Below are 10,319 nucleotides of genomic sequence, written 5' to 3' on the forward strand. Positions count from 1 at the left end.
GTAATGCACTTTTAAGTTGGTTGCCAACCGCCATAAAACACTAAAGAAGAAGAAGAAGAAGTAAGAGTGTCGTCATGGTGAGGAAGTGAGCTCGCGCTGTTCTGTTAGTTGCCTGCCACCATCGGTATGGTCAAGTCACTGCAGAGCCAGCCGACTCACTTTATTTTATTATTATTCCTTTCAGGTCAGTAAAACGTCACCAAGCACCTTGATATAACAGTGGCACTGTATATTAGCTAGCGAAGCTGTTGATAAGATGTTTGGTTGTGGGCTGTGTGTTTTGTGTTGGGATGTGTGCCGACCGAGATAACGTACTTTGCGCTAAACTAACGTTAGCATACTTGCACGTCCAGTAACGTTATGTGCCGGTCGGGCTGTTGTGCTTCAGACACAGTTAAATGAAGGGTTGGACTAACTCGCCAGCATGTGTTACTTGGTTGGGGTTCTGTGTGTATTACTAGATCGGGTGGTTTAAACCTTAAAGGAATCCGGTTTTAGTTTGTTTTGTGAAATGCTAACTCACGTTAATGCTAATAGTAGAGTGCTCCATTATAATTGACGCGTAGAGCAGATGACCCGGATGTCTGTGTTGTAAATGGTCGTGGATTCAGTGTTACTGTATATTCTATATGTGTCACGGATGACAGTGTTTCAGTTGGTTAATGTATTATTGTCTTGTTATTTGTAGAAACATAATTACTTTAGAGAATGGTTATTGTTGGGAATGTTATTATAGTATATTAGATGAATGTATGTGTGTATGACTGCTAATGAATCTGATCTTACTTTATTTGATAATATTTAGATTTACTTTTATATTTGTATCTAGAAGTCTAATTATAATTACTTGAATATGCAAATGTAATTCAGGGATTTGTATGAATGTAATTCAGAGATTTGTATGCAATATGTATTTTTGTTTACATCTGTTAGTTGCCTGCCACCATCGGTATGGTCAAGTCACTGCAGAGCCAGCCGACTCACTTTATTTTATTATTATTCCTTTCAGAATAAACCACACAAAATATGTCACTCTGAGTCCAGTCGTGAGGTTCATGAGTGCAACATGATGGAAGACAGTATTCGTGAGGGAGACTGAGTCGCCTCAACAGCACCCTTCCTCCACCCCCCCTGCCACAACCTTCATCCCCACACCCCCCTCTCTCTGTCACGGAAAGAGAGGTGAAACTGCTGCTGAGGAGCCAGAATCCCCGTAAGGCAGCCGGCCCGGATTCTGTCTCTCCCTCTGTCCTGAAGCACTGCGCTGACCAGCTCGCCCCGGTGTTTACCAACATCTTTAATGCCTCGCTGGAGCAGTGTCACGTCCCAGCGTGCTTCAAGGTCTCGACCATCATCCCCGTCCCCAAGAAGGCCAAGGTGTCGGGCCTAAATGACTACAGACCCGTCGCCCTGACCTCTGTGGTCATGAAGGTCCTGGAGCGCCTTGTCCTGGCTCACCTGAAGAGCATCACAGATCCTGTACTGGACCCACTGCAGTTCGCGTACAGAGCCAACAGATCCACGGAGGATGCCGTGAACATGGCTCTGCACTACACCTTACAACACCTGGACACTGCAGGCGACTACGCCAGGATCCTGTTCGTGGACTTCAGCTCGGCCTTCAATACCATCCTGCCATCCATCCTGGAGCACCAGCTGTCCCTGCTGCAAGTGCCGGAGTCCACTCGGAGGTGGATCACGAGCTTCCTCACCAACAGGTCGCAGCGGGTCAAGCTGGGGAAGTGCACTTCCAGCTCCAGGTCCACCAACACCGGTTCCCCGCAGGGCTGTGTCCTGTCCTCACTCCTGTTCTCCCTGTACACCAACAGCTGTGTTTCCCTCCACCCATCCGTCAAACTCCTGAAATTTGCGGATGATACCACCCTGGTAGGCCTCATCTCCAATGGGGATGAGTCGGCCTACAGGAGGGAGATCGAGCGGCTACGGAGTTGGTGCAGCAACTTAGAGCTGAATGCTCTAAAGACAGTGGAGATGGTGGTGGACTTCAGGAGGAACGCAGCCCCGCCCCCTCCCATCATGCTGGGAGGCACTCAGGTGACCCCAGTAGAGTCATGTCGGTTCCTGGGCATGATCCTCTCTCGGGACCTGAAGTGGGAACTCAACATCATGGCCCTCCTAAAGAAGGCCCAGAAGAGGCTGTATTTCCTCAGGCAGCTGAGGAAGTTCAGACTGTCAAGAACTATGATGGCTCGGTTCTATACAGCCATCATTGAGTCTATCCTCACACACTCCATCATCACCTGGTTCCCTGCTGCAGCTGCAAAAGATCTCGCCAAGCTGCAGCGGGTGATACGCTCTGCGGAGAGGGTGATTGGCCGTCCTCTGCCCTCCCTCAAGTCCCTGCATGACTCCAGGGCTTTGAGGAGAGGAAGAAAGATCATGGCCGACCCCTCCCACCCTGGCCACGGCCTCCTCACCCTGCTCCCCTCTGGGAGACAGTTGCGGCTGCCGAAGGCTACAAAGGTCCGCCATAGACTGAGCTTTTTCCCCTCAGCCGCCAGGCTGCTAAATGCCTCTGGGTTCCCTCCCACCCCTGCCCCCTAGGCAGTGTCACCGGACATTTTTGCACTATGTTCCTTAACTCTGCACTTTATATCTATACCTCCTGCACTGTGCTATGTTTGTGTTGTTGTCTTGTTGTTATATGTGGAAAAGATTAAGGAATGCGCACACTGTCAATGTCAAAACAAATTCCTATGTGTTTTACACAATGGCAAATAAAGATATCTGAATCTGAATCTGAATCTGAAGAAGAATAAGAACTGAAATTAGGAGGCGGTCTTGTGTGTCAGAACCACATTTCCTCCTCACGTCCTTACCACACACCTCTAGTGGATGTTTTTTAACTGCATGTACAAAATGTCCAGGTTTAAATTCAGTTTACCTCGCTTTGCCAAAGTCTTGCATGCAAATGTGAAAACCTTATTTTTGTGAGCGTTTAATCCTCTTTTTGTACTTTCGCATGTTCTGAGGGAGGGCCACCGCACACTTTTTTTCAGTTAGTCTGGTAGGTCCCTTCAGTGGGACTCACAGCCTGAGAACTACAAACACCAAAAACTACAATTCCCAGAAGGTGTTGCTTCTACCTGAGTGTGCACAGGTGTTTGGCATACTGCTGATGACCAGAGCAGGAGTCTTAAGCCTGCCTGTCATTTGTGATCTGTATGCTCTGATGAAGGTCTAGTCGACCGAAAGCTTAACACGTTGACTGCCAACGACGTATTGATACGTCAAGCAGAATCCAACCGTTGACTGCCAGCGACGTATTGATACGTCAAAAAAATCGTTTTTTTTTTTTTGACGGTGGGGCGTTGATCAATCCCTTTTACGTCTCCTATACAATTATTGGAGGTATTGAATGTGTATAATCTATTTTACCGACCCACTAAGTGTTGACAGTGCTCCCCCAGACGAGCGAAATCAAAGAAAAAACTGCCGCGGGAGCAAGCCATTCAAGGAAATGGCGAGGCGATTTTACAGTAATCCAGACTTGTCTTGCCCGAGAGCGGCCGCGCAGGCAGCAGCACACAGAGAGCGGAGAGCGATTTGCAAAATAGATTATAGGTGAAACACACTTTGAAACACCTCAGAAAGGCCAGAATCAACATCTGCCCATCGCCCACGCATTCCCCGGCCCATCTTGACTCGCACAAGGAGCGTCCGCACGCAGGCAAGCAGGCAGGCAGGCACGCAGGCAGGCAGGCAGGCAGCAGCAACGCGCTTCTGACACGCCCGCTGTAGAGCCAGGAGGAAGGAGGAGAAGACACACGGAGGGAGGAGTTTGAATGAGAGGGGTGTTTCCTGCTGTTATGGAGGAAATTACTGTTCAAAACTATTGTTTAGAATGTCTGACGGTCTTACTGATGCCAAAAATGAATGGTTAAAGTGACTGTTCTATCGAATTTCACAAAAAGCCATTTATCTCTGAATAAATTTCCAGACGCTGAAACCATGCTGTACTCAACGGCTAATATCTACATAACTACTAACTCTACAAACTAAAGCACACATTCTATTAGTACTTTTCTGAATTTTGTGTTCACAAAGTCCAACCAGAAAATTATGCTCGGCTCTTGTAAAATGAGCCAGAATCCTCAAAAAAAGGCCTGGCAGAAGCTACCTACAGTAAAAAAAAAACGGCTGGCAGTCAATGTGTTAATAAATGTGAAATCTGTACAGATTCAAGTGTGCGGAAATTCCTTTTATATTTGTACTTTCGCATGTTGAATTATTTGCTCTGTTTGGTTTTGTTCTGTCCTATTTTCACTGCCACTTTGAACTTTGAACTTTGCGCCAGGAACAGGTCCACAAGGCCCAGCCAGTGAGACAATACAGGGAGCTGGTTGTGGAGAAAAGTAATTCTGCCCTGACCATTCCACAGTCCCCCAAGTTCTCAGACCGCTTCCGCCGCTGCTCACCCTTGTCAATATTTTAACCATATTGTTACTTTTATTATTATTTTTATGATACATTTTATGATTCATTTGTCATGTTATGTCCTATTTTATTTTTTGATTTTAAATAAGGCGTTGTGTGCCTTTGTTTCTCCTTTTGTAAAGCACTTTGAGTTATTTATTTTATACATATATATACTTTTATTATTATTTTTATGATACATTTTATGATTCATTTGTCATGTTATGTCCTATTTTATTTTTTGATTTTAAATAAGGCGTTGTGTGCCTTTGTTTCTCCTTTTGTAAAGCACTTTGAGTTATTTATTTTATACATATATATACTTTTATTATTATTTTTATGATACATTTTATGATTCATTTGTCATGTTATGTCCTATTTTATTTTTTGATTTTAAATAAGGCGTTGTGTGCCTTTGTTTCTCCTTTTGTAAAGCACTTTGAGTTATTTATTTTATACATATATATACTTTTATTATTATTTTTATGATACATTTTATGATTCATTTGTCATGTTATGTCCTATTTTATTTTTTGATTTTAAATAAGGCGTTGTGTGCCTTTGTTTCTCCTTTTGTAAAGCACTTTGAGTTATTTATTTTATACATATATATACTTTTATTATTATTTTTATGATACATTTTATGATTAATTTGTCATGTTATGTCGTATTTTATTTTTTGATTTTAAATAAGGCATTGTGTGCCTTTGTTTCTCCTTTTGTAAAGCACTTTTTGAGTTATTTATTTTATACATATATATACTTTTATTATTATTTTTATGATACATTTTATAATTCATGTTATGTCCTATTTTATTTTTTGATTTTAAATAAGGCGTTGTGTGCCTTTGTTTCTCCTTTTGTAAAGCACTTTGAGTTATTTATTTTATACATATATATACTTTTATTATTATTTTTATGATACATTTTATGATTCATTTGTCATGTTATGTCCTATTTTATTTTTTGATTTTAAATAAGGCGTTGTGTGCCTTTGTTTCTCCTTTTGTAAAGCACTTTGAGTTATTTATTTTATACATATATATACTTTTATTATTATTTTTATGATACATTTTATGATTCATTTGTCATGTTATGTCCTATTTTATTTTTTGATTTTAAATAAGGCGTTGTGTGCCTTTGTTTCTCCTTTTGTAAAGCACTTTGAGTTATTTATTTTATACATATATATACTTTTATTATTATTTTTATGATACATTTTATGATTCATTTGTCATGTTATGTCCTATTTTATTTTTTGATTTTAAATAAGGCGTTGTGTGCCTTTGTTTCTCCTTTTGTAAAGCACTTTGAGTTATTTATTTTATACATATATATACTTTTATTATTATTTTTATGATACATTTTATGATTCATTTGTCATGTTATGTCCTATTTTATTTTTTGATTTTAAATAAGGCGTTGTGTGCCTTTGTTTCTCCTTTTGTAAAGCACTTTGAGTTATTTATTTTATACATATATATACTTTTATTATTATTTTTATGATACATTTTATGATTCATTTGTCATGTTATGTCCTATTTTATTTTTTGATTTTAAATAAGGCGTTGTGTGCCTTTGTTTCTCCTTTTGTAAAGCACTTTTTGAGTTATTTATTTTATACATATATATACTTTTATTATTATTTTTATGATACATTTTATGATTCATTTGTCATGTTATGTCCTATTTTATTTTTTGATTTTAAATAAGGCGTTGTGTGCCTTTGTTTCTCCTTTTGTAAAGCACTTTGAGTTATTTATTTATACATATATATACTTTTATTATTATTTTTATGATACATTTTATGATTAATTTGTCATGTTATGTCGTATTTTATTTTTTGATTTTAAATAAGGCATTGTGTGCCTTTGTTTCTCCTTTTGTAAAGCACTTTTTGAGTTATTTATTTTATACATATATATACTTATATTATTATTTTTATGATACATTTTATGATTCATTTGTCATGTTATGTCCTATTTTATTTTTTGATTTTAAATAAGGCGTTGTGTGCCTTTGTTTCTCCTTTTGTAAAGCACTTTGAGTTGCATACTTTGTATGAAAGGTGCTATATAAATCATTAAACTTGAAACTTGAAACTTAACATTGCTGGTTCTCACCGCCGAGGTACAGGGCTGTTTTGTTTTGTTTGTACTGCTTTGAGAAAGACTGTTTGGTTTCGTGTTTCCATGATAACACTGACTGCTATCATGGACCCAAGCGATAATAACCTCAGCTACGAATCCGATGCTGAGCAACAGGAGGCCAGTGGCGATGCCAGCGGTAGTCCCCTATCCACTCCACTCAGGAATGATGAGCCCACAAGTTCCAGCAGGCCTTTGTCACCACCTTCCAACATCGTAGCTTCCTGGAATGACGCAGCTCCCCCTGCCCAACCTAGCAGGGTGTTGAAGAAGCGCAAAGGGGAAACTGGGCCTGCCGCTGTGGCTCCAGCGGCACCACCAGGCAAGAGACTCGGAAGGCCAAACAGCTATGAGGAGCTGGAGCGGATTAGGAATCTCCAAGGGGAAGTCGCTGAGCATCGGCAGCAGAACGAGGCCAGCTACAAAGCTGCCCTGGCTGGCAGTCAGCTCCCAAAGAAGTTGGCCCTTGCCACCCCACAGGTGGTCGCCTTCTCCTTCGACGAGCGAGAGTGCCAGAGGAAGACCCGGAAGGAGAAGCAGCGCGAAGAGGAGGTGAAGGAACAGCAGAAACATCAGGATGAGGCAGCCAACTTCAAGGCCCGACCCAACACCGTCATCCACAAGCAGCCGTTCCTGCCCAAGAAGCCGAGCAGCACCAAACTGGAAGGCACTAACTCCACAGTTGCAGAGGCCTTTTGCGCTGTCGAGGGAGAGGCGTGCCAGGGAGCGGCTGGAGTACGACCGCATGAAGGAGGAGCAGCGCCGCGAGGAGGAGCAGCACGAGAAGGAGGAGGTCGCCAGGATGCGCCAGGAACAGGTCCACAAGGCCCAGCCAGTGAGACAATACAGGGAGCTGGTTGTGGAGAAAAGTAATTCTGCCCCTGACCATTCCACAGTCCCCCAAGTTCTCAGACCGCTTCGGCCGCTGATCACCCTTGTCAATATTTTAACCATATTGTTCATATTTGCACCATGTGCATGATCCCTCGTCACCTTCCAAACATCTCACCGTTCCCTCCGCTCCTTCACCTCCACCGCTCGCCTCGCCCCTCCACCACTTCTGACGCCTGGTAGTCGTCTGTCCCGTTCGCGCCTGTTCTCCTCTCTGGCTCCACAATGGTGGAATGAGCTTCCCCCTTCGGTCGTGCTGGCCGAAACCCTTCCTATTTTCCACCGGAGGCTGAAAACCCACCTCTTTGGACGACACCTGGGTCCTCCTTAAGGGTTAATGCTACCGTTACATCTCACTGCTACATTTGTTGCTTTTAACTTATCTTAATGTTTACATTTGATTGTTACCTATGTTTCTCTCTTTAATTTGTTCTTATCTGATATGTTCATAAATTGTAATTGTATATCTTGTAAGTCGCTTTGGATAAAAGCGTCTGCTAAATGCAATAAAGTAAAGTAAGTAAAGGTTGCTGATGTGTTGTAGGTAATCGATGCATGCAACTGACAAAGGTAATAGGATTACAAGATTCCTCCTACATACACATGTCTAGCATTTCATTCATGGGTTGCGTGTATTTTGCCCGTAGGTTGGCCCGTATTGGTAGGCTGGTGGCCGTTAACATTGCTGGTTCCCACCGCCGAGGTAGTTCCGGATGCAATGTAGGATAATTTGATGCATGCCACTGACAAAGGTAATGGGGATTTATAAACCCCCCCCCCCCCCCACATACACCATGTCTTAATGCTTGTAGCATTTCATTGTAATGTTCATTTATGGATTGTGTGTATTCTGCCCATAGGTCGGCTGTCAGAGCACTAGCTGCTGTTTTGCCTTCGGCAAAACTTATCCCTTTGCCATAAAATAACTGTTTGCCTCTGTATAGGATTTTGCTTTGGTTCCGTCTCCCGCCATCGCTTGTCTGCGGCTGCAGGATTGTCACTAGTCATCTTAATTGTTTGTTTGTGTGATAAACCAACTGGTCCGTTTATTAATCTGGTATTACCTGTTGGGTTATAGCTACTTATCTGGGTAAGGTGCCAGGCTGGTGGACGGGGTTAGTTGGGCATAGGCTACCACCACTATTTGCATGCGTGTGATATAATTGCAGTGATCACCTTTTTCTATGCATTTTAAGCTTGCCGTGTTGTATTCTTCCACTGTGATCATCAGTTTTTCTGCACTCTTCTTAAGCTTGCTGTGTGGTTGTGCACCTGGGTGGATAGCCGGATACGTGAGTATACCCCCCCCCCCCCCAGTTGGCCCTTAGCTCAACCCATAGTGAAAACTACTTAAATAGGTAAACCAGCAGTACTGGGATCAGTGTGTGCTGGAAGTGTCTTTTTTACTGTCTACTGTTGTTCTATAGCATTTTTACTTAGAATATTAAATTGTATAATAAAGTATCATTGGCTGACTTTGGTAGCCTAATTCTTCACAGCTTCCTGTTAGTAACCATTGATTGCTTTCTCCACAGATGCTTCCAGCTATACCTTTTTAGATATTTAAAATAAATTGAACCTTTGATTTTGAATCACATCTCGGTCTTCATTACATTGAAAAGAACCTAACCATTAAGGTGTTTGAACTATTTCCTTGGGTGCAATTCCCAAGGTGGCGTTGTCTGGCTAGTTGCTTGCTCACATACGCACCCTAGTGTTACACATGTATCTGTTGCCTGTTTCTGTTGCTTGTCTTTTGTTTACTGTTAAGCATCTTTGGGTTCTGAAAAGCGCTATATAAAATAAATGAATTATTATTATTATTATTATCCGTTAGTCGACTCGGGACCATTAAAAGCTCAGCAGTAGCTGGTGATCGACCGCCTACACAGCAGCCATGTCGTCGACATCCCAGAAACATGAGTTTGTGGCAGAGCCCATGGTGGAGAAGCCTGTGATGGCTCTCGCAGGCATTGGAGAGGTTCTTGGCAAAAGACTGGAGGAAAAAGGATTTGACAAGGCCTATGTTGTCCTTGGGCAGTTTCTGGTCCTCAGGAAAGATGAGGAGGTTCCGTGACTGGCTGAAGGACACATGTGGGGCGAATGTCAAACAGCAAGGTGACTGCTACGGCTGTCTCAAGGAATGGTGTGACTCCTTCCTATAGATCAGGGGTGCCCAACCAGTCGATCGCGGTCTACTGGTCGACCGCAGACTGACCCCAGGTCGATCGCGTCAAAAATCGATTATTAAATATATATATAATAATAATAATCAAATAAAATATATTGGAAGTACAAAAAAGAAAAAAAAATATCTGAAGTTACCTTTCAGGAAAGCCAAGGTCAGCTTGCCTAATAACCGCCAAATGGCAGAACAGCGCCTGCACAGCCTAAAAAGAAAGATGAACAAGGACCAGCAGTACAACCAGGAATACATTACGTTTCTCGATGACATCTTTGAGAATAATTATGCAGAGGAGGTCCCACAGGAAGCGTTAACACAGTCACCTGGAAACACTTGGTACATACCCCACCATGGGGTGTACCACCCCACCATGGGGTGTACCACCCAAAAAAGAAAAAACTGAAGAGTCGTTTTCGCTTGTGCAGCCTCTTACCAAGGCGTATCCCTCAACACAGAGTTACTGCAGGGTCCTGATCTGGTTAATTCTCTCATAGGAGTCATTTTAAGATTTCGCAAAGAGCCTATTGGAATCATGGCCGACATTAAGTCAATGTTCCATCAGGTTAGAGTGAATAAATCTGATGTGGACTACATGCGTTTTTTGTGGTGGCCACAAGGTGACACCAATAACCCCCAAGGAATATCGCATGCTGGTGCAC

General features: G+C 42.4%; 1 pseudogene across 1 annotated transcript; it reads left to right on the plus strand.

Annotated features, from left to right (window-relative positions):
* The first annotated feature begins 9,372 nt into the window (after positions 1-9,372).
* On the plus strand, positions 9,373-9,640 carry LOC310799628 (barrier-to-autointegration factor pseudogene; annotated as a pseudogene). The gene has a single exon. The product of its transcript is annotated as a barrier-to-autointegration factor pseudogene (transcript).
* Positions 9,641-10,319: the final 679 nt, after the last annotated feature.

The sequence above is a fragment of the Poromitra crassiceps genome, assembly GCF_964638095.1.
Source record: "Poromitra crassiceps genome assembly, chromosome: 28".
Lineage (NCBI taxonomy): Eukaryota > Metazoa > Chordata > Actinopteri > Beryciformes > Melamphaidae > Poromitra > Poromitra crassiceps.